This window comes from Anomalospiza imberbis, chromosome 1 (assembly GCF_031753505.1).
Source record: "Anomalospiza imberbis isolate Cuckoo-Finch-1a 21T00152 chromosome 1, ASM3175350v1, whole genome shotgun sequence".
Lineage (NCBI taxonomy): Eukaryota > Metazoa > Chordata > Aves > Passeriformes > Viduidae > Anomalospiza > Anomalospiza imberbis.
Window position 1 is genome coordinate 82,016,578 of NC_089681.1, and position 24,989 is coordinate 82,041,566.

The window sequence follows — 24,989 nt, forward strand, 5'->3', positions numbered from 1 at the left end:
CATGAGTGATATCTAAAAGAGCTGGAGTTTAGACTGGCAGCCTGCTCAAGGAGGCAAGGGACAGCTTAAGCAAACTATGAGATACTTCAGAAAAAGTTATTGTTTGGGGTTGTGACAAAATTTTGACTTTAAGTGACATGTTGTTTCTCTGAAACCTTTGATAGAAAAATCTGCAGTATTCTAATCATCTGTAGTCCTCAATTACAATGTAAAAGAGAGCAAGAATGACAAAACTGCATGTGTGAGTCAGTTTGTTAGTATCTTCTATTCAAAACTACAAACATACCTAATGAGCACTATGGTATTAGCATAAAAATATCTCTACAAGATAGAAAATGGTTACAGAAGAACCATTTAGGGCCTAAAAGCTGCTATTTTGGACATATTACTTCCAGGGTGGAAGTCACAAAATTTCCTCCCTGCAGTGAGTTTAAAAAACCAAAAACTTAAGTGAATGACATTTGACAAATCAATGGGAAAGTAAACAAAACATCTATAAAAATATAGAAACCAGTGAAATGTATATTTTCCATTTTTCACTGATAATTATGACTCATTGAGAGAGGTAGAGGTGAAAGGAAGGAAAGCAAAACCTTTCAAGTTTCCTCTATTCTGCTTTTCATGCATTAGGACTAAAAAAGTGCTAAGTGAATCAATGTAACCCTTATTTTGCATTGTGGAGTGCTAATCATACTCCTCAAGAGAAAGTGGCATATGTTTCTTTTGATAGCAGGTTATTGATTGTAGTACTACTACAACTGATTCCTTGCCTCATTAAAATCTAAAATGCAGGTGAGTTCTTTCTTCAAAAAATAAAAAATAGTACTTGCTGCAAAAGGCGCTTTTAATAATTTCATTGCTAGTAACTGACATTCTCTTTCTATGGTTTGGTGATAAATGCACTTCAATTAATACCTACTTGATAATGGATCTACTGATGTTGTGGGTATATTAAAATTTAGCACTTTGAGGAAAGTATTTCTCATTATATATAAAACTAGCTAATAGGAACTTTAGAAAAGTTGCAGGATTCATTAGGTACATAAAGACTGAAAGAATTTTAAGGATTTCAGGTTTCATCTTGGGTACTTATGGAATCGCTTCATTTTGGTGTTTTTGTCATTATACAATCACGAAAGGCTGGTCTCTTGTCTACATAGAGCTGTACATAGAGGGAGCTATTTAAGATGCCTCACTCTGTTTTCAGCTTCTCTAATCTGTTTTTTCAGCATCAGTCCTATGTGAGACCAAAAGGTTTCATAGCCATGTTCCAGATCCTATCTTCAGCTAAATTGGGTAGAGACCCCATCTAATAGGTATGGATGTTTTTAAGCTCCTAATAATGCTTTTTCTTTTTCTTCTCCCTCTTCCTTCATCCTTATCCTGATGTTATTTCTGCAGATGAAGACATTAATTTTAAGCTTAAGGAAGCAAGTAAAATGCACATCTGCAGTCTCCAGCAAGAGGGTGAGGAGAGAGAGACTTGCACCAAGAGCTTGAAATTATTTTTCAAATACCTATGCATTAGGTAAGCCGAAATTAAACAAACAAAAACCTAGTGATTACTACATTTGAAATGTTACTTAGAACACATCCTTTTCCCCTGCTCTCTTGGGAAAATCTCACAGGGCCTCAGTAGGTTGCTGTGGAGCTAATATAGAAGGTAGTATAGCAGGGATCTTAGGGGTCACCACCACACAGAGAGGAGAAAATGAAGAATTGAAGGACACTGAGTATGAAGATTCCCCTTTCTCCAAACTCTGTTTCTGTGGATTATCATTCTTTGCAGTATCTCAGTCTCCTTTCATAATTTTTATATCTTCCTCCCCTTCAAAACTTACCTAGAAATAAAATTTTCTTTATTCTTATCAGGGCAAGCCTGAGAGAAGAGTACTTGTTGAGGTTGTTGCCTCAGTCAGAGAAGTTGAAATTTGCTGATGACGTGGATTCCCAAAACGGTTGTGCAGAACATTGAGGGAGACTAGCCAGGTCATGGAAGTCTTTTCCCATCCTCCACCTATGCCTGTCTCTCCCGCTGTAAATATGAAGGAACATGTTTTCAGGACCTCCTTGAGGAAAGAGAAATATTCACCTTCTGTGCTCTCCACTTTTTTCTGTGAAAGTACAGTGGTCATTCTGGCAGACACCTCTGGAGCAATGGGAAATTTATGGATAAAATCTCCCTTTCTTGCTGAAAGGCATGCTTTATCTTTGCTGCTGGAAGGTGGAAATAAAAAGCAGTAAACCACTGTGTCCTGGGAATGACTGCAAAGCATGCTACTGCTTCATTTCTCACCCGTCCTCAACTTCCCTGTGGGCAGACGGTCACTAAGCAAAAGACAAGTCTCCCACAAGTCAGGAGTGTACTCTGTGGCACTTCAGCTGTGAAAATAAGAAGTACAGCATAACTAAAAATGTTGCAAATGCATCCATGGCCCTATTTTCCTAACTATGTTTTTGCCTTTCTGCATTGTTTTGTTACATCCCCATTGCTGTTTGATGGCCTGTGAAATGGATATATGGGGAGAAACTTAACAGGATATTCATAGCCACCAAAACAGTCTCTGACTAGTCTGGCTGAGCTGTTAAAGCTTAACACTGATTTGCATGTTCTTATTTTTGCAGAGGCTTTTTACCTACTAAAAGTGCTGAAGCCTTCCCAGAACAGATTTTCTTGAGATGGCAGAGATTCCCTTGCATTACATTACAAGGATTTCTGATGGAGAAAATAAATTCTTGGAGTTTAACACCCTCAAAAGGTTATGGAAAGCTTGAAAAGGCTCAGCCTGGAGCTGTCTGACCAGCCACAGACCCTGGGACAGCTACTTGCTGAATATAGGGTTGCCTTAAAATATGGAGTTAAAACAGGTAAAGCAGCAAAACCATACATGCCTCATTTGTCACATTGTTTTGTGGATGCTTGAAATATTGATTCATGGGTTGGGTTAGATTTGTATGAAAAGCTGAGGTTTATCAAATGTGTAGCATACATTTTGTAGTAATTTTCCATTTCCAGTGATTTTGATGATGCTGTGAAAAGGTTTTGTTATTACAGGAGACTTTTGAAAAGAGATGTATTACTCTGAGATCAGTTAATAGATCAGAAGAGTAATTTGTCCTGTCTCATTTAGACATCTCTGCATGGTCAGTGAAAAAAAAAAGTATGCTCCCAGATTTGATACAAGAAGTATTTCTTCCTTACTTAGATATTGAAGTTTGATATGTACCTATAAATGCAGGAGAAAAATGCCACCTTTACTCCATGTTGTTAATGTTAACGTTACCTGAAACAGTAATGCTTTTGCAGGTCTGGCTTGGGTTTTGCATTTTTCCATTTTCACCCTCTTTTAATTATGGCATTGCTTATTACATGCTTGACTGACTTCCCATGTCCTTGCCCCCCGTCTATTTTCAGCTAACTTCTTTCCTGTATTTAGGAAGGCATTAAGCAGAACACAGTCCTTTACTCAGCACAGTCCAGGAAGCAACAGAATGAAGTAAAACTGTTTGAATTTGTTCAGAAAATCAAGGCCATATGAAGATCTAGCCCTAAAAAATAAGGATGCTTTTGAACGCCTGCCAAAATAATTTCAGCAAACATGTATGTGTCATCCTAATGTAGATATTAAATTTAGTTGATTATCTTTTTTAGTAGTGCCTAATGCTTTACAACTTCTATCATATCTTTTGCTGAGGAATGTCTCTTTTCCAACATTAGTGCGAAATGTCTTGTATTCCATATTGATTTTCTTTTAACTACTTACTTTACAAAAGATAGTAGAGCTTATGCTGAGAAAACTATTACAAAATCTGTTTCATTTTTTTATCATCTTATTACATCCTCACTACTTTAAACAATTTTTAGTGGCCTCGACACCATTGGTCTACCTGGAGAATGGTTCACAGCTACAGTGAATGCAAACATGGATTTGCTGTAAATACCTGTCTTTTGTAGTAAGTGAAGTTATAACAATTCCTCCTGTATCTTAGCCTATTAGGGCAGCTAAACCCAAGGTATGGTGATAAATTTCATTTTTCAACAGTGGTGGACAGTATCTGTGTCAAGAATTCTTTTCCTGACTCTATTCCCAGTTCTCCCCTGCTCCGCATGGGGTACGACAAACATTCTGTACAGGCCAGAGCTCAGCTCTGCCAGCACAGGGCAGCCAGCCTGGCTGAGAGCCTTAGCTGAGAGCTACTGCTTGTGCTTGCAAATGGAACTGTATTTGCAGAGGACTGAAAAGGTCTCATTCACCTCATTACCAGCTATAGTATAATTTTCAGGGATAAAAAGGGACTGGTATTATGAAATGTTATGATATAAACCACTAATTTTCATTCCTGATGTTCGCAATCAAGTTAAGCATTCATTCAGCTTCACTGGTGATAGCAAAGCCATTGTTTACAAATAATTTAATCATTATGAAAATCTGGCATGCAAACACAACTTACTGCCTATTGGCCTAAATTTTTGTGCTCCAGGCAGACTTGGCCATATGGAAAAAAAATTACATGCAGAAGGTCAAAAATCCACCTGCCTGAATTTTTGTGGTTTTCCTTCCCTGATTTAAAACTCAGCTTCTTACTTGTTATTTTCTCCTTATGCTACTTGTTATTTAATGGCTGAGGTTACCCTGGTCTGGTTTTTACTTCATATGTTAGTGTGATATATTAATCTGAGCTAGTTAGATTATAGTTACTCTGATGTTCTAAGCTAAATGTATAGAACTCTAGTGTTACAGACTTTGATTTAACTAGAAAATAGCAATGCTTCAATGTCATGTCTAGTAAGTCTGAATTGAATACGTGCTTTTTATCAGCTTAGTTGTAGCCACCTACTCAATAGGGCAGCAAGTTTACAGGAAAGTACAGTAAAAGGAAAGAGAGAAAACATTCCCTTGGGCTCTAGTACTAGGCAACAGCATCTAACTATGCTTTATAATCACCCCTTAGAAATCTGTTTTCACATAAAAGTCTGTATGGCTTTGTAATCTAATAGAGCAATATAAATAAAGAAAACTGATTTCAGTTGCAACTAATTAAATAATGTAGTATTTTTGCATGCTACACACTTTGCAGGTTACATACTTTTGCCAAACCCAGTGTGTTGTCCTCTGCATTACAGGTGACAGTAAACAATCTGCAAGTCTTTTCCTCCTGTAAATGTTTGTTTCTGGCTGGAATTTTCAGCTGTCTTCAGGCTTGTTTGGAGTTGGATGGTCAAGTGGGCTGGTATTACCCACTGGTATGTCTGCATAATAAATGTGCCTTACTTGGTAGTATTGGTTTCCCAACTGTCTTACAGGTCAATTTTGGTTAAATTTTTAACTTCCTCTACAACATGTGTCAGCTAACTCTCAAATCTTCCTGCTCCACAGAGCATACATTGAGAGAATTGTAATTTCACCTTAGATCAGCCTTCAATGATTTGAGTTTATTGTCGTCTCACAGAGAAAGTCTCAAATGATGGCGATGGTGCAAAGACTCTGCTGCACACACCACCATTTTCAACAAAAATACCTGCAGTCATGACTGTGAAATGCTAGAATATTTCAGTTCAATGAGCTATAACTCACAGCTCACACATAAATGCAGTTAGTTTTGTAGCAAAAATCTGGATTTGAACTACAGTCTATACAATCAGTAGGTACAATTACAGAGTATCCAGTGACCTCTTAATTGTCTGTGTATCAAAAATGCAGCAACTTTCTCCTCTGCAGAAAGGCAAATATTAGTGAGCTATGGTCTTGCTAAACCAAACCCTCTGTTCAATGATATTTCTCATGCATTGTGAAGTACTCTTAAAATAAACTGTTAATTTTAGGGTAAACAAAAATATATATCTGACTTCACATAGGAAATAGCTCCTATGTTCACTATCATGAATCAGTTTCTTATGAAGAAAATACACTAAATGATAGGATGCAGGGAAGTTTTAGCAGATGGTAAGATTTTCTCCACCTAAGAAGAGTACGGTAGTAACAATGTCTATTGGTTATGTCTGTCTATAAAGTCTTGTAGCCTCACTAGTTTAGAAGAGGTTTCCTACTTAGATCAGGCTCTAGAGGAGGATGAGTTTTTGAAAGGCAAAAAGAGCTTACCACAAGGTAGATAAAACTTTTACTTTCACTTTAATCTAGAAGCAAACATCAGTGGAAAAATTTTGGAAGTAGATAACTTTGGGTTTATATTTAAAAATATTATTTATAATTTCAACATGTAAATTTTTACAACTGAAAAATACTAAATGCAGTAAGAATATTTTCTCAAACAAAAAAAAAAAAATCCAGAGAGAAGCACCTCCACATTTGGAGGCACTAGAGTGTTTTCTTTTTCAATTAGATGACAGAAGTCAGCCTCCATTTAAAACCAAATGAAACTAAAACAAAATACCCAAAAAAAAACCAAAACCACAACTTTAAAAAAAATATACTTCAGTGATAACCTCTGGTCAACTAATTCCTCCTCCTCAATGCTTTTGTGTTCTATGAAACCCAGGACTTGACAGGTCAAGGAAAAGAGTCAAATGGGCCTAAAAAGTATAACTGCATGAATAGTGTTGTAATGCCCATGCCAGAGGACACAGACTGGGACTTCTGAAAATTCCAAATGTTTCATAGTGTGTGAAAGTACTCTTTGTGATTTAGGAACCTTTGGTCCTAGATTTGAGCCTGTGGTGCTATGGGCTTCTGAGTCACAAGGTTTGTGATGTTGACTGTAAGCATCCGCATCCTCCGGGAGTTTGAACCTGAGGTGAACCTTGAATTGTGTGGAGGTGTGCATAAGCAAATTGCCTAGAAATCGCTGTTACCTGAAGGCAGACCCCTGAATTGAGCATCTTTTCCTGCTTCCTACTGCAGAGAAGAAGCTGTTATATCCCGCTGACCTGTATCAGCAAATTAGCTTCAAAACCACATGTTGATATCCTATTTTTTCTTTCTCTTTTTTTTTAACTAGTCATTGTAATTTTGACAGTTTAAAAGAATTGAGAAAATAGTCAATCAACAGCCAAAATCAAGTATGTATTTTCCTTACAAAGAAGGAAAATTCTTACAAAGAATATCAAATAGTTTCTTGTTTAAATTAAGCATTACATTTCAATTTAAAAACAAGACTGCTAATATTGAATTTGATTTTTTTACAGTGTAGAGTTAGACATTTCAAAAGTAAACTCATCTTCAGCTGGAAGAACTCAGTATGGGATATGAACATCAGAATTAAGCATAGGAATGTTCTTTTTGGGGGACTTTTTTTCCTATACATAATAAACAACTGTCAAAAAAGTGAGATGGTCATGAACTCTGTGGTAACACTAAGTTGCTGAGTATTTATTATTTGTCCTTTTTAATTAAAAAAATAGCCTTTGTTGCAATTTTTAGCAAGAGAATTCTCAGTCCTTTGTTATGGAGACAAAGAGGGGGTGCAGCTCTCTCTATTTCACAAAGATGGGAGACTGTGTGACCAGGCTGCTCCTACTCATAGTTCTGTGGCACAAAGTGCCAGTGATGCATGCAGAGGGCAGCTGGGTGACATTGCTCTACCCTGCAGCCCCTCTGGCCGAGCCACTGCCTGCTTGTCATGTCTTAGTGCTGCAACAGACTTTAAAAGAGCTCTGAAGTGCACTGAAAGCTTTCTGAGGTTTGATCCCAAGCCAAGGAGATTGGGTGGCTTGTGTGCCAAGTTGAGTGGGCTTGACACAGAGCTCTTTGGCCCTGACCTTCACTAGACATTGGGGAGTGCAGGAATTTGAGGAAGAAAGCAAGGAACACACTCTGGGTGGTTAAAAGCTGACACTAGGGTCTCGACAGCATTGGCAAAACTGAGTATTGTTTTCCCATGCGTGAGAATCTGCCTGCTGGGGTGACTCACAGTCAGCTGGACAGCCAAGTTGTGCTCCTTTTTCCTCCTTCCCCCACCCTGCTCCCAGCCTTGTCTCCAGGACTGTCAGAACACCCTGGTGCCACCTGTGCCGTGGCTGCACACTTGTGACTGTTATTCAACACCTACCTAGATTTTGGCTGACGTAGCTCAAGCTAAGGCATGATGTATGAGGAGCAGTGCCATTAGGTGGCCAGAAAGAGCTAAAGGGTCATTATGCAGCCATTATCTTCCACAAATTGATGTCCATCATCTATGCCTGGCAGTTTTGTCAGAATCTGCTGTCCTCTGGAAATGGTAGAGATCAAACTTCCAAGCTGGAATATCAAAACTATCAGCTTTCCCAAAAAAAATTTTAAGTGACTCCTACAGCATCACGACTGCTGAGGCCTTTGTAGTTCCAGTTGTGACACAAGGTACACCCACATTGTAGAGTAGGAGGAAGGATGAGCATACTCACCATGGGCTAGGTAATGTTTTTTATCCTCATAGGTGCACAAAATGAATTAAGTGTTATAAGTCATGAAACCTTGTGACCTACAAGGTAAAGAACCGAATTCATGTGATAGGTTAGTCTGGCAAAAGCAGAGTGAGCTCCTGTTTGTCATGATTGCTTGTTGTATTTTTTAATGAGCTCAGGAAATAAAGTTTAAATCAGAGTATGCAGTCCTGTAAATCCAAGATATTCAAATGGACCATGACAGCCCTCTGGTGAGTGGCTGCTTCCCTGCAGGTGTTTGGAGAGGAAAAATATGTCCTTGTAAATGTAGGATGGGATCACCCTGATGCTGCTGCCTCAGCTGTGTTTTGGGGATGTCGTTTCAAGGGCAATACTCCCTACTTGCCTGCCTTTTGTTTTGTCACTGTGAAGGCGCATGATAAAAGTTAGCAAAACTTTTCATGGTTTTAGTTTTCCACTTTAAAGTCAAGGATACTACTACTCAAACAAATGCAATGGAGAATACTTCAGAAAAATTTATTCCTATATTTATTCCTTTATGCAAATCCCTTAATGTCTGATTTGATAAATTCTAAGTTGTTATACATCTCAGTGCTTTCACCTATGGCTTTAGGACTGTCTGCACTGTAACTGACCACTTATGAAGTTGTATCATGAATACTTACTGAATATTCATAATACAAACATCAAGTTACTACTATATTTTAAATGGCTACATGGTAATTTAATTATAATAATGCCATCATAATCTAAAAGGAACATTGCAGATTTGCTTGAAATTCTGAAATTTTTAGTAAACTGCTGAATACCATGCTTATGTTAATAATCTATGAGTAAATTTTTTATATATATATATTTGCGCGCTGCAGAAGACTGAACAGCTTTTTCTGAATGATGTGTTGCTGCTCCTGATGATGACAAAATCCAGCAGAACACTGGTGATCTTTAAGGGGGGCTCCTCTTCAATGTCTTAATTTCAACATCTCTAAGTCATGCACAGTGTATTTCTTTAGTATGAAAAGAATGACAAGGAGCACACACCATATGTGTGTATATATATATATACCCACATCATTTATATTTCATGTATGTATGAACATGCTTAAAGCTCCTTCAGTCTCACTGTTCTTTCACAGTAATTCACTGAAGAAAACAGCAGCAGTTCTTGGAATCAGGGCAGATAATGTAATTACAGTGAAGTGCAATAAAAGTTAAGATATACCACATCTATCGGGAATATTTGATTGTGCTAATTAGCTCTTTGTTTCTGTTTCCTAGCAGGAATTCCATTTTAGAAAATGAACTCTGACTGTCTTGAACAACATTCACTCTTCATAAAAAAAGGGTTCAATTTTACAAGTCGCTTTTTGTAGGTCTTTATTCAGGTCTTGCCATGTTCAGCTAAAGCAAAGAGTGGCTGCTGTGCTTGAGGAAAAAGTAGAGTAAGACATATTGGACTCTCGTGGATATATTCCACCATCTCATTGCATTTTTGCCTTTAGGAGATGGTGCTTTTGCTCCCTGCTGCCTCAATGGTTGAATCTGTTGAGTCTCTGTATCTATACTGTCAAGCATGGCAAGCAAGTCAGAAGCTTGGCACATTCCCAGACTACAGGTTTCAGTAGTTCTTGGATGAAAAGGTGGGGAGGAAGATTAACTTAGGAGCTGGCTCTTCCTCTAGTGTTGGGTTTTATTTTTCTCAACAAAAATGATTTTTGATCATGGTGATGACATGAATTTTACCATAGCTGGTAAAATTTTCATAGGATACAAACTTTGTAGCATGATAAATAATAAAGAAAAAATAGTATTATCAACAGTCTTACAAGTAGAACGTGATATCAGATTTCATGTATATTTCAAGGCTAATCAGAAAAATAAATTACATTATTCTCCTTGGTTCTTTGGGCTCTTGATATTTGACAGTGAGGAAATTATTCCATCTGATTTGGAAGCTGAAATACTGAAAAGTGACATGTTGTTTTCACTCTCATTTTTAATGTTAATGTGGAGTTGAGTCCGACAATGCTATCTGAAATCTAGCAGCATTAACTCACATGAAGTTGTCATTGATACTGATTGTAAATGACAAAGCAGGATATACTCCCCCTCCCTGCAAGTTATAAAATAACTGAAAACTCTATTTTTGAAGAGAATGAGAACTGACTACTAATTTTTGTCAAATTCTGGCCAGTTTTCTCCAAATAGAGGAAAATTTGAAACGTTTCACCTTGATACATTTTTTAAATAAAACATGTTGAATCTGTGTTGGCTTACAGATTAACTATTTTTAAAAGTTACTTTAAATTATTATGGTACTCAATATATAAACATTTCAGATTTATCTGAAATGGGTTTTTTTGTTATTGTTCAATTGCTTTTCACATTGCTGAAACTATGAGTTTGGAGGAAGAGCCAAGACAGCACAGAAAATGTTCTTCAGTATCACTACCATTACAACAAGGATGGTATCTAGATTTGAAAAAGCACTTAATACCTTTTGGTGTCTTTGGATACCTTCTTATCAAAAGTAATGGAAGTTTTCTGATTGACACCAATACTTGGGTTATTTGTAAATAAGGTTATTTCACACACAAATAGAAGCAGTTATGTAGATAAAGTGCCATTGTAATTTGGCCAGTGATGGTTTTTGGTTTCTTTTATTTTCTTTCTTTTCTAATTCACCCTGAAACAGAATAGGAAGAGATGGGAGAGTAAAGAGGAATGCTTTTTATTATAAATTATAGACATAAGTTCTGCATGTACTCATGCAGTAATCTAACACATCCAATTGGTTTTTCCTGTGTTAGCTAAGATAATTCCAAAAATTAAACACGCTACCTCTGCAACTTTTGAGCTCCTGAATTACTGTATGTCTTCAAAGTTGTCATTCCATTTATCCTCCTGAGTGACGATAGTTGGCTTTTAACAGAGTAAGGTTGATTATGCATCCTGAACAAAATTCTTAGCTCTGGTGCAAGTATGTGGATGTAGGGGGGAAATTGCCAATTTTGTTTTGGGGGCATTGCTGTGGTTGTGAAGTGGTGTGAATAATCATGGCTTTTATTTTTAACCAATTTTAGTATTGAGTTTACTAAAGAGTTTGAATTTTTCAAATCTAGTTCATAGCAGCTCTAGTACATTAACCTCACCTGAGAACTTCTAGATAGATGTTATAAATAGACTTCTATTCCTCATATTAGGAAATCATTTTAATGAAATATTGCCTGTTGAACATAAAAGCAGTTCAGTGGTGAGGGGCATAGTATAGATTTCTTCCATGGATTACTCCTTTTTGGGGGAAGTTGACTGATATCCAGGGGTCGGCTCCAGGATCTTGCAAGGCTCTGTAAAACAAGTTTATCCTTATTTATGCATTATAAAGACTTAAAATTGAAGCACAGAATTATTATCAGGTCTTCATGGTACAGTATTTGATTTCTGAGTTTTCCAATAAACACAGACTTCATTTCCTAAGCTGTTAAAAATATTTGGAAGTACACTGGGTCAAAATATTTGAGAGGTGGTCTATCGGATCTCAAGATCAGTTGCTATTGCCTCTTTGTATGAATCGGAAGAGCACACTACTCACTTCTCTTGCCTTTTCATTAAAATTCCTGTGGAAGCTGACACTCTTTCAAGAGCAAAGCTTGCTTGTCAAAGTAATGACTGGCAAACAGAATATAGAATAGCAAAAGTTAATCATTTGTACTGATATTTGCCTTAATACATTATATGTGTTCAATGTGTCTGGGAGTTTTATTTGCAAGAGAAACCAGCATTCAGCAAGGAAAGGTATAAATTTATAGAAAGTTGGTTGCTTCTATTTCCTTATGCAAATATTTCTTTGAATACTCAGCATGGGATAGCTTTCAAAATGCAGCAACCGACCTCTCATGGAAATGCTTGGAGCTGACTTAGGGGATGTAGCATTATTTTATAGCCTAGCTAAGTGCCCACTAAGTTTCTCATGTAGACAATACACAGGTTAATGTTTCACTGGGTGCATTAATTATCTGTAGGGCTTTGTAGGCTTTAACCTTGATATTTTACAGCAAAGACACTCAACTATGCGATACTATTATGAAAAGTTAATGGTGTTGGTTATTTGATGGTGAGGTTTGTTTATCAACATCTGTGCTTTCCTTCTAAGCCACAGGAGCAACAGCAAACATTGTCTTGGACATAAAATTAAATGCCTAAAAAGCACAGTTGGGAGAACGATTACTTTTACCATAACATGGTGCTTCCTCATGTGTTTGACAGGCTATTAATTTTTATGGGTTTAAGCTGGGAAGATCCTCTTACTACTTCATTAAGTTTTATTTCTCTTCAGTTAATGGAGGTGTGGCTCTGAGCAAGGAGAGATTTTTAGTCCTGTTATTTGCCTTTAAACTCTAGTTAGAAAGAAAAACCTGGATTTTCCTGAATAATTTGCACATATATCATTACAAAGTTTCATATCATTTCACTGGGATCTTCTGCAATGGCATAACTAGCTGCCCACAGGCTCTCTGTTCCAGCCAAATAAATGGAATCATATAGCTTTTGTCATACAGGACAAGAAAATTCAGTGTGGCCAATATGTTGCTGTCTTTGTCCTTCTGTTGATATTGAAAGAAAAGTTACGAAAAACTCTGAAAATAAAGGTTTATTCCAGAAATCTTACATGCTCCTTTCCTTGTTTCAGACTGTTAAATGTTTGAAAATAAAGATAAAAGTAAACTTTAAATTGGATTGCAGCAGGAAATATAATCATAGAATCATAGAATATTTGGGTTTTAAGGGACTGTAAAGATCATCTAGTTCCAAATCCTCTGCCATGGCTGGGGACCCCTCTCACTCAACAAACTTTCTCAGAGCTCCATTTAACCTGGCCTTGAACACCTTCAGGGATGAAGCATCTACAGCTCCTCTGGGCAACCTGTTTCAGTGTCTCCCCACTCCCACAGTAATGAATTTCCTCCTAATATCTCATCTAAACCTACTCTCAGTTTAAAGCCATCACTCCTTGTCCTGTCACTACCTGCTCTCGTAAAAGCCTCTGTCTTTTGTTGTAAGCTCCCTTCAAGTAGTGAAAGGCTGCAATTAGGACACTCAGAAGCCTTTTCTTTTCCAGACTGAACAAACCAAATTCTCTCAGGTTTTCCTCATAGGAGATGAACTTCATCATTCAAATCATCTTGTGCCTCCTGTAGACTCACTCCAACAGGCTGATATCCTTCCTGTGCTGAGGATCCCAGAGCTGGATGCAGCTCTGTGATCTTCCCAGGCATAGAAGTGAGAATAAGAAACCAGACTACTCAACATTTTACAGGGAAAAGTTCTTAATACATGTGCATTTCTATAGAAAGAAAATCCAATGAAGAGAGCAACAAGTAGCATTGACATGCAGTAACTATCAGCCTTGGTGAGGAAAATAGTTCTCTAGATAAAGGGTAGAATACCTGAAAAATGTGACTGACTTGGAGTACAAGTCATGTGGGAACTGCTAAATATATGTCAAGTTCTCAGAACTAAGAATAGGAGAGGTTTCTCTTGTGATTTGAGTTTTCTTAAGCAGAGAAATAAACTTATATTGGTTTTGAAGACTGAACTCGCCCATGTGTGCTGCTGGAATATCTCACGGAGGGGACCAGAATGGGATAAATTACTTCAGGTAATTTTTCAACATTATCCAGTGAATCTGGGGAATATTAAGGCACTGAGAAATAGTTCTCAATAGTCTGATCTCTTTTGTTTGGCTGAGTGTAACCAGGATTCAAATATCAACATTCAACTAATGTACAAAGAACAGTGTCAGAAGTAGAACTGGACTAATCATAGAATTATTAGAATTATTTTGTTTGGAAAGGGCCTCTAGGATCATCAAGTCCAACTCTTAACCCAGCACTGCTAGGTTCACAATTAAGCTAAAGAGAAATAAAGCAAAACCTCAGATATGTACAATCCAATGAAAATAATAAAATATTGTTTGAAGTGTTTGTGATCATGGAGAGGTTTGAATTATTACCACAGGAGTAACTCAATTCTGAATTTATGTTATGCCATCATCAATGAAATTGTGATACATTAATACAATGCATTCCTCTCTGAACTTAGTCCTATGTTAAAGACTGAATGACCCAGCCTTGCTAAGTCTCTATCACAATCCTTATTCCTAGAGTGGTCATAAATGAGTTTGAATGAGGTTTTGCCCCCTGTGATGGGCTGCAAGTGATGGTCTAAAGGGAAATTATGATCGCTTTCTCTGGGGATTTGGTGGAGTCAGGAGGAGAGTGGAAGTACATAGCTTCTCCATCCATGGTGTCAGCAGGAAGCTGCTGAAAAGTAGGCAGGCAGAAAAGTAGGGAAAGAAGGACTGTAGTGGAGTAGGTGATTTCTTACTGCAGTTGGGTAGGATAGCAACCTGGTGTCTGTAGTGTCTCCCTTGTTTGTTTAGCCATAATGAAAACTTCTTGGAGTTTGGACCTGTCTGATATGGAAATAAACAGTAATCTAATTAATAGAAGAGCTGTAATAAAGTATAAAATAAAGTATGACTACTGAAAGCATTACTCACATCAGATACTCATCAGATAATCCCCAGAATTAAACACTCGTATTAATTCTTTATCAAATGATTTTAAATCCAGGGGCTTACTCTCCTTGTTTTGAACTCACTCCCTTCCTACCCTTGTTGCTTCAATCAGAATTCTTTCCGGCTTCAGTAAAGGCCATAGGACTCTGGAAGATATGCAATAAAAATGATGCATTGTTCTTTCTCTTCTGACAAATTCATTCTTCAGTTGGAGACATCCCTGTGAAATGCTTTGATCTGGGTTGAACAGCATGCTAGCTTATATTTCAAAGCCAGGTATAGAGAAGAGAGGAAAAAGTAGCTTTGGTCTTTTCCATTTTCTTTTCTTTTTTGTTTGTTCAGAAGGACTCTTAACCACACTCTTTCTCATCTTGTATGCAGATTACTCCCAAGATCAAACAACAGATGCCAGAAGATGGACTGACAATGGTTACCTACCAACCACAAGATGAAAAAGACAACTTTTTCAGAATAGTTTTCTCCAACCCAACTTCCAGAAAACCTGATGTTTACTTTCTCCTTGAAGAAATTGAAAGACTTAGCTAAGATTTGTGACAATGAAGTAGTTACACACAGAAGAATTTTCCTACTTGTTATTAACGGAACATTATATTAATTATTCTAAGGGTAGAAATAAACTGTTATCATTGGTATGCACTAGGAAAAGTGGAGATGTTTTCACAGCACTCAGCTTCTAATTTTTTTTTTTTTTAACTTTGTCACAAAGCCTGGAATTTGTTGTGTGATGCTTCCTTGACTGAGGGTTCTTTTTCGCAATATTAAGAGGATACCTGAACAAACAAACTTTAATTCTTGTGAATTGGTGAGAATCTTACCCTCTCTATGGCACTGATATTTTCTTTCTGGCTTGGTTTGGGTCTTGCAGCAGGAACTGACTGCTATAAAAAGAGCATTGTCTCTTCCATCAGCCAAAGGAGTAGAATAGAAAGTCACAGCTTGACAGACCTTGAATTGCAGCTGTCTTCCCTACAGTCAAGCTGAGATTTTGAAGCTGTGTTTGGCCGTCTCATTGTTTTAGAATGCTCTTTGTTGCTTTCTGCTGCACTGCATCACTTTTTCATAGGAAATATTCCATCTAACATGTCAGATCTACTGTGCACTGTGATGCACTCAGTCTGTGTTTTGCTCTCATCTGCAATTTACATCTGCAACACTGGCTGCATCTTGTAACTTGTCTTGTGTGTCTGTGTTGCAGCATAAGAATGCTTAAAACTTCCCTCCATAATAATTCAAATTAAGATTTTCTTATTCCAGTATTTTCTCTACTATGTAGTTGAGAAAAAGTATGCTAATTTAAAGCATCTAAGGGGCAAGAAAGGACTTACTGCACAGGGATAAAAGAGATTACCTTTCTCTTTGGGTAGCATTAGAGATGCCTCAGAGCTTCATGTTGAGTTTTATGTCCCCTGGTGGATATTTCCTTTCAAGAAAGGTGTGGGCAACCTGGAGGGAAAACAGTGAAGGTCTGAGAATAGTTAGAAATCCTGAATATATGACATACCAGAAAACACTGAAATAATTTAAGTTCTTTAGGGAAAAGTAAATTGGAGGATGATCTTGAAATAACTAAAAAGCTTCTGCAAAAATGAAGTATATTCCCTTCATATTTATAGTTGATAGGATTAAAAAAAAAGAAAGAACAGTCAATGAGGTTTATGGGCTCAAAATTAAAATTAAGAGGCACCTTCCTGATGGTAGGAACAATCAAGTACTAGAACAGGTTAATTTATAAAAAGGAAACATAATCATTTGCCATTTGAGGTTTTTAAAACCAAGATCAACCAATATTTTCCAGTAATTATGTAGATGGAATTGATCTTGCCCAGGGCTGAGAAAGCACACCAGATGTTGTCTTGAGGTTTCTCTGGTCTTATGTTGCATATGAACTTACCAGCATCAAGTAATGAAAAGAAAGGAGGAGTGACCAGGTTGCTGGAACTGGACGGGAGCTTTCCTGACTGGACAAAAGGCTTGGATTTCTGTTTGTGTCGTAACTCACGCACAAGTCAAGAGATAGCACTGTGCAAACCATGAAGTAAGTTGGAAATTGTATGTAAAAATGAAAATGCCCTCACCCACTGTACATACAAAGTGGTGATTAGATCAGTTCTGCTCAGTGTGTGTATTCTTTGGCAATTATTAGAGTAATTGCTATAAAATATACTATAGAAGATATCTTGCAGTTTTTCAATATGCAGACAAATTGACCTAAAAATGAGTGTTAGATTTTATAATTTTTATTAAGATTGAACACTGGAAGTAAATTGAGTCTAATACTGTGTACAAGGCAATAAGATTGAATTAGATATTTTTAAAAGGATTTTTTTCCTCTCCTATTTAAGTACTTCCTTATTCTAATGCTTTAATGTCCATAGGGTTTGTAGAACGCCTACATAAATTTGATAATACTAAATTACTCTATTTTCTCTGAGCCTGGAGCATTTCATGTACACATAGACAAAAAAGAATCTAATGATAAAGCACATCAGAAAAATCACATCTATATCTGAAATCTCTGTGTATGCCAGCATCACACTTTAGTTCTTTAAACAAAATAATGCAAAGATAATGTACAATGGCTGGGTGTTTTATGGCATGTGCTATCAGCACCAAATTTGCTGTGGCAAAATGGAAAATGGAGTAGAAAAACTGTCATTGTGAGTGCTGAAAGAGACTACTGCAACAAATTGTGGCAATTAGCTTCTCATTTTTCCCAGCATCATTGAAGAAGAAGAGATAAATCCTTTTCTGGTAAATTCAGAAACTGTAGCAGTTGTGAGAGTTCATATCTTCCAACTCAAGGACCACCACCATGAATGGGAGTACTGAATGATTTCCTTCGCTTAACAGGAGGCAGCTTTCAGTTCCACTTCTGTTCTTATCTCTTCTTCACAATCTGCTGGATGGGGCACCCCAATATGTGATTGTGATTGACACCTCAGGAATGAGGCAGTTCCAAAGATTGCTGTTTCAATTAGTTCAATTAGCAAAAATTTTTAAAATAACCTCATGCCTTAGTGCTAAATGTGTTACCTGTTCAGTAATTGCCAGATAGTTATTGGCAGACTTACAGGTCTCTGCTTCTCCCACTTGAGGAGACTGTGTATGCTGTTCTGTTTCAGGATCAAAAAGCTGACAAAATAAAAACATGATGGTGTTTTTTAAAAATGTCTAATCAAGTGTCAAATGAATGTCCAAGGAAGAGAAATATCAGAATGAGAACAGTGGAATGTGTGTCTGTGCTTACTGGTGCCTTAGGTGGCTTTGAGTTATGACTAGAAGTGTAGCAATAAACTAGATTTCTGATTGTTTTTTGTTATGTTTCTCCTGCCATGTTTTTGGTCTCAAATGGATGTCAATATTTGTCAATGGTTGTGGTGATTTGCTGGTAACTGATTTGCTTACAGCAAATGTGGAAAAAAAAATTCTTCCTATAGAAATTTCAGTCCAAGAAGAACTACCCTCCTCATCTTCCCTGAGTCCCAAAGACATCTGAGATCTGAGACTTGAGTAGCTCACTCTGAGAAGAATGTGGCAGGAGAAGACTGGGAGGTATTCTGACCCTTAAACTGAGTCAAAATCTAAAGCAAGTGTGAAAAAGATCTCAGGTAACCATTTCCTTTTTGTCTTCTTGACCTCTCTCCTGTTCAATAATGGGAACCACAAACATATTTCAAGACAATTAATTTGGGCTGCTCATGTTCATTCAGAACTAGCCCAAGGCTTCCCAGCAGTATGGTCAAAATCAGACTTTGATGATTCAAGACTGACAACAAAATAGTGGAGATTTGGGGGGATTAGTAGGTGCTTTTCCGTTCTATTTTCAACAAGGCAAAAGTTATTGTGGTGGCAGGAGCAGCAGCAGCAGATGCAGGAAGGGAAACAGGAACAAGGTAAATGTTTCTAAATTAACTAGTCCAGAGTAGAACCTTATAAAGCTGATGCATAGCTCTAATTTCTTTCTTGGTTTTCTAATTATTTTCCAGGATAACTGTGATGCCAGTGCTTTGCTGACCTTCAGAGTCCAATCCCCTTCAGGTGCACTCCACATTAATTTCTAACCTCTCTTTAAAATACCTCCTGCAATACAAAGTTAACTACCAGAAAAAATTGATTTTCTCTCTTTCTCTTTAAAGAGAGGGGATCCAAATACTTCTTCTTAAGTCCACATTTTGCTGCTGCACATCCATCTGAGGAGAATGCAATAGCAGCCCTGTAGTGTACGTGTATATTTCCGATATTGTCCCACTGAAGAGTTGTAAAGCATCGTCATTTCCCAGGAGATTTGGCAGAAGGGTATTGGAGTACAGCTCTCTATTGTGAATGATACGGCTGTTGGACTGCTTCATCAAGCCTCCTTGTAATTGTTAAAGTTACTAGGGCTGCCATTATTTCTCTATGGACTGTTACTTTTCATTAATGTAACAGTGGTACATGCATGATATGCAGCATGCAGACACAGTTTAAGTTAAAAAAAAAATTGTGTTGTAAGCAGAAAAGTGTAGAACAAAATTATTGAAATTAACAGAATTATGAGCTGGAATTACCTACTTCATGTCCTAAGCACTGTTGTATCTATACTCTTCAAATAAACTTTCAAGGCTCTTTTTAATTTATTTCATCAATACAATTTCAATTACATCCTTCCGACACAATACTAGCATGTTATGGTTTTCATCCCTTAGGTGCTTTAATCCTGATCTTCCTGTGATCGGTACAACTTCTAGTAGTGTCTACCTTCGTTTTACTAACCCAGTTACTTGTGCTTTAACAGCAAAATAGCAAATTCAATTTGCAGGAATAGACACGGAACACAAACCTTGTGTTTTAGCAGCTAATTTAATCTAGCCTCTTAAGAGAGGATGCCTGAAAGATCAAGGGGACAGATCACCCAGGGCCTGGAAAAAACTCTTACAGGCCTACAAATATTACATCATTTTAAAACTGTTTTGTAAGTAAAGGTTTGGGGTTTTTTCTATGCTGTTAAGTCCATGATTCTCTTAACTTGGACAGATTTCCCAGAAAAATGCTAGTTTTTGTTAAATTGGCAAAGGTCTTTAAGGGCTCACTTCAATTTCTGCAGGACCACTTGCTGGATAATATGTGCCTTTAGAATACATTGGAAAATACTGTTTGTATGATGTGGGTTATCGGCAGTGATGAAAGACCAGTGGGGTTCTTCTAAAACTGCTGACGGTTTTGTAAAAATGTGTAATCATTCATGAAAATTGTATCATGGGGTATTATTGAGCAAAGTCTTTCCAGGAGACTCTCATTTGTCATTCTTAGGCACCAGTGAAAACCTTGCTTAGTATCCTGCTTTCAATTTGAATGTCCACCTGCCTTTTTAAGGACATTGATGTAGATGGTTCTGGTTCTGCTCTGAAGCCTGCAGGCTTTGCCTCTCTCTCACAGTGAAGATCTTTAAACTGAAGTAGTGAGCAGCAGAAGGGAAAGAAGAGAGGCTTTACAGCCCTGTGACAATTTAAATACAGCTTGATTAGAGAATTGTATCAGCTGTGAGTGTCAATTGTATCTTGGCCCAGCTTCATCTCTATCAATTTTCTTTCTCTTTCAGAAGTTTGCATTTCCCCCTCAGCACCACAGTTTCCAGCTCTCTGTCTCCAGTTTTTGTCCTTTCTTTCCCCTTTCCCATCTCATGCTTCTGTCCCGCTTCAGTTAAACCTCTGGACCCCTCTCTTTGCCCCAAAAGAAGGCAGACCCAGGCTACCCAGTAACGTGTTCAAGTGAAGAAAAAACCTCTCACTTCACTTGCAAGGTGTCTTCATTATCCTTGGAGTTGCCATAATGAAGGTTTGGGGTTTTTTTGCTGTGTTTTTGTGCAAAAGGGATGTAGTGAAAACCACCCAAAACTCAGTAGGAAATGACAGAGGTGATAGGAGAGACCACTCCTGGAGCAGTAGCTGTTGGAGCCTGAACCTTATCTGGCTCTCCTGTGTGTTCATGCTCCTTCCCAGATACTGTAGATGCTGGACCACCAACACTTGTGGGGTAGCTGTGCATAGCACATAAATAGAGTGGTCAGCAGGACCAGGGCAGTGAATATGCCCTGTTCTCAGCACTGGTGAGGACACTCCTCAAATACTGTGTTTGGTTTTGGGCTCCTTCAAGAAAGATGCTGGGGTGCTAGGGTGTCCTTCCAGAGGAAGGCAATGGAGCTGGTGAAGGGTCTTGAGATTAAGGCATATGAGGAGAAGCTGAGGGAGCTAGAGGTGTTTTTCCTGGAGAAAAGGAGGCTCAGGGGGCACAAAACCTAATTGCTCTTCACAACTGCCTAAAGGGAGGAGGTTGCAGCCAGATGGCATACAGCCTCTTCTCCCAGGCAACAAGTGACAGGACAAGAAGAAATGGCTTCCAGGTGCAAAAGGGATATGTTTGGAGTTTTTCAAGAGTGGAATGGGACTGCTGGGATACGTTCCTTGAGCTTTTGTGGCAGCATCAGCCTCATTACATGTTTGAGAAATAGAAAGATGGCAAAAGCTCACATACAACCAGCAGCAGCCAAAAATTTCTTTGGTACAGGGCATTTAAAAAACTTTCTAGCCAATAGCGTATTGCTAAAGTGTACAGACAATTATTCTAGCCAATCAATAAAAGTACACATACACCTGCTTCACACAATGCTTGCTGTATGCCATCTCTTAACAATACACTATGCATCATTATTAAGCTTAAAACCTTCAATTTTACTAAGTATATTTTTCTTTAGTCTTAAGGTCTATCTTAGCCAAGCCTGAAACTCAAGCTATTGTTTCATGCCCTTGCTTGCTGTACCATTGTAACTTTTTCTACTTTCAGACTTTGCAGCTGCAGCTAGTTCTGAGTTTTCTGTTCTTTTGTTTCTAAGGTCTGCTTTTACAGCTTTCTGGAAATCATCTTAACTTTACTATTTCCCTCAAGGGGAGGTTTGTGTTGGATTTCAGGAAGAATATTTTCACTGAAAGTGTGGTTAGGGACAGACTGCCCCAGGAAGTGGTGGAGTCACCATCCCTGGAAGTGTTCAAGAATAGCCTGCATGTGTCTCTTCATGCTATGGTTAATCGACATGGTGGTGTTTGGTTAAAGGTTGGATTTGACGATCTTGGAAGTCTTTGCCAATCTTAGTGGATCTGTTATCCTGAGTGGGGCCATGTGCCTTACATAAGCATGCTCAATGTGAAATTTGTAAAATCACTGTGGAATGCATGGAAAGAAAAGGTGCTAAGAATGTCTGTAAATCCCAGAAATTTCTTCTGAATGTTTGATTTCTGGTTTAGAAAAAAAATTTCTTATTTAGAACTTGTTTATTAGTCAATCTTTTTCCCCTTTGCTTTGTTACTTCACATTAGGCAGACTACTAACTTTCAGTCTTTTTTAATTTGCAGTGGGTTGAAATATTCAAGAGGGGTTTCTTTTCTGTTTCTACATTCCCTTTTGTTTGGTTTTGTTGGGGTTTTTTATTTGATTTTTTTTTTTTGCATTCAGTGGTCATTTATATTCTATTTTTGAAAAGCTTTTCAATGCAGTTAAGCCCTTCATAAATTCTAGGACTAAGATACTTCTGAACAATTTTAGTCACCAGTGTTTTGTACTGTGGAATACACAAGACAAAATTAGCTATTCAAAAAACTACCCAATGAACCCTGTCATCATCAGAGTGGATTTTATAAGTGTATATCATTAAGATGTGAGAAAAGCTGGCAAGCCATTATATTATTACTTGAATTAGATTTCATTTGCTCCTAAGTACCAATTACAAAATAACAAGTGGAGTCATTCTTCCTTCTTCTCTCTGCCTGTAACTAGGCTCATTAATCTCAGCAAGGTGGGACTAAGGAAGAGGCTGTTCAAAAGAATCATACATGCTGTCAAAAACATACGCAACATGGTTTGGCCTACCCTCTAGGAGACTTAAAGTTTTAATTCTTTTTTTTGGGCTATTTATAAAAAATGTTACGATGCTACTTTTGAGCAAACTAATTCAGCTCTTCTGTAATTCAGTGCAATAAATCCAAATTGTGGTTTGTTTGGTTATATTTTTTTTCAAAACCTGTATTTTCTTTAATATCATAAATTTAAAATATGATTTTCTCCTCAGTTAAATTATTCCAGCAATAAAATTCTGAACGACTGACTTAATAGGCACATTTCAATTTAAATAAAATGCCCAATGAATTAAGCTATTAGCAGACTGCGTGCTATGACTGAGATGAATAGAGATACTTTTGTATTCAAACAACAAAAGTGGTCACAAAATTAGATTTCAGCTGAGCTTTAAAAAATGAGCGATAGCCTTTGGAAGTGTTGGAAGCTTAGGCCCGTACTATCAATAAGATTTAAGAATCTTACTTGCAAAGTAGTTCTGAAAATGCCACCTATTGTCACTGGTCAAAAAAATTAAACCACCAACCAAACAGAAAGACATCTTAAAGAAATAGATAGTGAGGATTACTTGGAATTTTAATCTAGAATAACAATTCCCATTGATATTGCAGAAGTATTTAAAGAACAATTTCCAGTGAGCGGTTTAATTTTTCTGGCTTGTTCATGAATAACAGAGCTCAGTGCTTTCACACTATTGATCTAACCATCAGATAGTAATTAAACTGCTCTACATAACAATCTTTAAGATATTATGATGCTATTCTCAGAGGCTGAAACAAGGCAGTTCTGTAATAAAATTATAACTCTGACATAAAACATTAATGGAGGAAGAGAGCTTTTCTCTCGTGTTTCTCATACATCTCCAGAAAGACCTTGAATTACCAAATGAAAATTAAGTTGTTAGTGAGCTTGTTTAACTTTCATTGAGTGAATTTTAGTCGATGTGTTGTTTAAATAATAATAAAAAAGCAATGTGATTAGATTCCCAAGCATTAAACTTCTTCTACGTTATTTCATTCTCACTAGAATTATCTTAGAAAGAGAATACACAGGGCTCTGAACTCCCAAATCTATTTCTGTATGTGCAGATGTCATTTTACTGCCCTTGTTTAGCAACTGCTACTTCTGCCAGAGTCCTACCCCATTCTGGCCATTTCTGGACCAGTAGTGTTTGTATCGACCCTCATTTCTTCCAAAAACCTTGTATTTGAGAGATCATATTTGATATCTTATATCATGTCTCCTCCTACTTTCAGGACAATGCAGGAGGGGTGAAGAATCCTCCTCTGTTCTGCATCTCCAATCCCCTTGGTGCACAAGGGAATCAAAAACCAGTGTCCATTCCCAGAAAAATCCAGTGCAAAGGGGGGATAAAACTGAGGCTGACCGCCAGCAGATAAGGTATGCTGTGTGCTTGCAGGTTTGCCATGACATTTCCCCCTCTTCTGTCCCTTCATGACTCTCCTACAGGGGTTGGCTGGGTGGGGCACAGGGTGCATTTGGGGTAAACAAGGGGTTGGAGGTATTCCTGTCTTGGTGCATGTGCTCCACCCTGGGATGTGGGGAAGACTGGGCCTAAAGCAGAGATGGTCTCTGAAGCTTTGCCAGAAAAGGGTGGCAGGGGAGAGCTCTTTAGGCTCTTTCCTTGCCCTGGGCCAGGCTCTCACTACTGTTTTAGCAATATAAACTGAGACTGAGTACTCTTAGATCCCAACAGTGCCAGCATGACAAAGCAGGGGCTGGAAACACGTACAGACAAGAGATAGGGATGGGCCTGTGTCCCAAATAGCATAGGCAGAACCAGACCCAGTCTCAACAGGGACATAGTAGCAACATTTTCATGGAGTGGAATCTTGGGCCATGGGAGCAAAGCTTCACATGGAGAGGGCCTAAGGACTCTTTCTACCCTCTGCAGAAAAAAAAAGGATAAGAAAGATGGTAGATGCCTGTCATGCTATGGGCAAATCACTTCTAAGTGCCTTGCATAAGCATATTGAGCCATGGCACTGAGCCTGACTTGGTTTATTCAGATCCATATATGTCCAGGCTGGGGGATTATCTTGGCTCTATGTGGCCTAAAACAAAATAGTTTATACAAAACCAGCATCAATCTTTGGCTGACCAAGGACTAAAACTGGATCTACCTGGATTCTAATTCACTGCACC

General features: G+C 37.8%; 1 long non-coding RNA gene across 1 annotated transcript in view; it reads left to right on the plus strand.

Annotated features, from left to right (window-relative positions):
* LOC137480648 (uncharacterized) overlaps nt 1-24,215 on the plus strand; it is a 36,030-nt gene extending 11,815 nt beyond the window's left edge. Inside the window, exons 2-3 of the long non-coding RNA XR_011003021.1 lie at nt 15,312-15,480; nt 24,080-24,215. This is a non-coding gene — a long non-coding RNA (uncharacterized lncRNA). The remainder of the gene's footprint in view (nt 1-15,311; nt 15,481-24,079) is intronic.
* Nucleotides 24,216-24,989: the final 774 nt, after the last annotated feature.